This window comes from Triticum urartu, chromosome 6 (genome assembly GCF_003073215.2).
Source record: "Triticum urartu cultivar G1812 chromosome 6, Tu2.1, whole genome shotgun sequence".
In the NCBI taxonomy this organism is placed as follows: Eukaryota; Viridiplantae; Streptophyta; class Magnoliopsida; order Poales; family Poaceae; genus Triticum; species Triticum urartu.
Genome location: NC_053027.1, coordinates 424,755,291 through 424,757,811, shown reverse-complemented (window position 1 = coordinate 424,757,811; position 2,521 = coordinate 424,755,291).

Below are 2,521 nucleotides of genomic sequence, written 5' to 3'. Positions count from 1 at the left end.
AGCTGCCTACATATTGGGCATCAAGATCTATAGAGACAGATCGAGACACTTAATTGGACTTTCACAAAGCACATACCTTGACAAAGTTTTGAAAAAGTTCAAAATGGATCAAGCAAAGAAAGGATTCTTGCCTGTGTTACAAGGTGTGAAATTGAGTAAGACTCAAAGTCCGACCAATGCAGAAGATAGAGAGAAAATGAAAGATGTTCCCTATGCTTCAGCCATAGGCTCTATCATGTATGCAATGCTGTGTACCAGACCTGATGTGTGTCTTGCTATAAGTCTAGCAGGGAGGTACCAAAGTAATCCAGGAGTGGATCACTAGACAGCGGTCAAGAACATCCTGAAATACCTGAAAAGGACTAAGGATATGTTTCTCATATATGGAGGTGACAAAGAGCTCATCGTAAATGGTTACGTTGATGCAAGCTTTGACACTGGGACGATTCTAAATCGCAAACCGGATATGTGTTTACATTAAACGATGGAGCTGTCAGTTGGTGCAGTTCTAAACAAAGCGTTGTGGCGGGATCTACATGCGAAGTGGAGTACATAGCTGCTTCGGAAGCAGCAAACGAAGGAGTCTGGATGAAGGAGTTCATATCCGATCTAGGTGTCATACCTAGTGCATCGGGTCCAATGAAAATCTTTTGTGACAATACTGGTGCAATTGCCCTGGCAAAGGAATCCAGATTTCACAAGAGAACCAAGCACATCAAGAGACGCTTCAATTCCATCCAGGATCTAGTCCAGGTGGGAGACATGGAGATTTGCAAGATACATACGGAGCTGAATGTAGCAGACCCGTTGACTAAGCCTCTTCCATGAGCAAAACATGATCAGCACCAAAGCTCCATGGGTGTTAGAATCATTACTGTGTAATCTAGATTATTGACTCTAGTGCAAGTGGGAGACTGAAGGAAATATGCCCTAGAGGCAATAATAATGTTATTATTTTATTTCCTTATATCATGATAAATGTTTATTATTCATGCTAGAATTGTATTATCCGGAAACATAATACTTGTGTGAATACATAGACAAACCAAACGTCACTAGTATGCCTCTACTTGACTAGCTCGTTAATAGAAGATGGTTATGTTTCCTAACCATAGACATGTGTTGTCATTTGATTAATGGGATCACATCATTAGGAGAATAATGTGATTGACATGACCCATTCCATTAGCTTAGCACCCGATCGTTTAGTATGTTGCTATTGCTTTCTTCATGACTTATACACGTTCCTATGACTATGAGATTATGCAACTCCCGTTTACCGGAGGAACACTTTGTGTGCTACCAAACGTCACAACGTAACTGGGTGATTATAAAGGAGCTCTACAGGTGTCTCCAAAGGTGAATGTTGGTTTGGCGTATTTCGATATTAGGATTTGTCACTCCGATTGTCGGAGAGGTATCTCTGGGCCCTCTCGGTAATGCACATCACATAAGCCTTGCAAGCATTACAACTAATGAGTTAGTTGCAAGATGATGTATTACGAAACGAGTAAAGAGACTTGCCGGTAACGAGATTGAACTAGGTATTGAGATACCGACGATCGAATCTCGGGCAAGTAACATACCGATGACAAAGGGAACAACGTATGTTGTTATGCGGTCTGACCGATAAAGATCTTCGTAGAATATGTAGGAGCTAATATGAGCATCCAGGTTCCGCCATTGGTTATTGACCGAAGACGTGTCTCGGTCATGTCTACATTGTTCTCGAACCCGTAGGGTCCGCACGCTTAAGGTTTCGATGACAGTTATATTATGAGTTTATGAGTTTTGATGTACCGAAGTTAGTTCGGAGTCCCGGATGTGATCACGGACATGACGAGGAGTCTCGAAATGGTCGAGACATAAATATTGATATATTGGACGGCTATATTCGGACACCGGAAGTGTTCCGGGTGATTTCGGAGAAAACCGGAGAGCCGGAGGGTTACCGGAACCACCCCGGGAGAAGTAATGGGCCATATGGGCCTTAGTGGAGAAAGAGAGGGGCAGCCAAAGGTGGGCCGTGCGCCTCCTCCCCCTGGTCCGAATTGGACTAGGAGAGGGGGGGGCGGCGCCCCCCTTTCCTTCTCCTTCCCCACTTCCTTCCCCCTCCTAGTAGGAGTCCTACTCCTACTAGGAGGAGGACTCCTCCTTGGCGCGCCTATAGGGCCGGCCGGCCTCCTCCCCTTGCTCCTTTATATACAGGGGCAGGGGTCTAACACCCCGGATATGACTTTCCCAATTTGTACTCCAACTCTTGCCGTTTCCGACGGTTAAGTTATTTTATTTTCTCGGGTTTGGGTCTTTGTCTCCGTGTGTTGTTATCGTTGTCATGCATCTCATATCATGTCATCATGTGCATTGCATTTGCATACGTGTTTCATCTCATGCATTCGAGCATTTTCCCCGTTGTCTGTTTTGCATTCCGGCGCTTCGTTCTCCTCCGGTGGTCATTTCTAGCTTTCTTTCGTGTGTGGGGATTAAACATTTCCGGATTGGACCGAGACTTGCCAGGCGG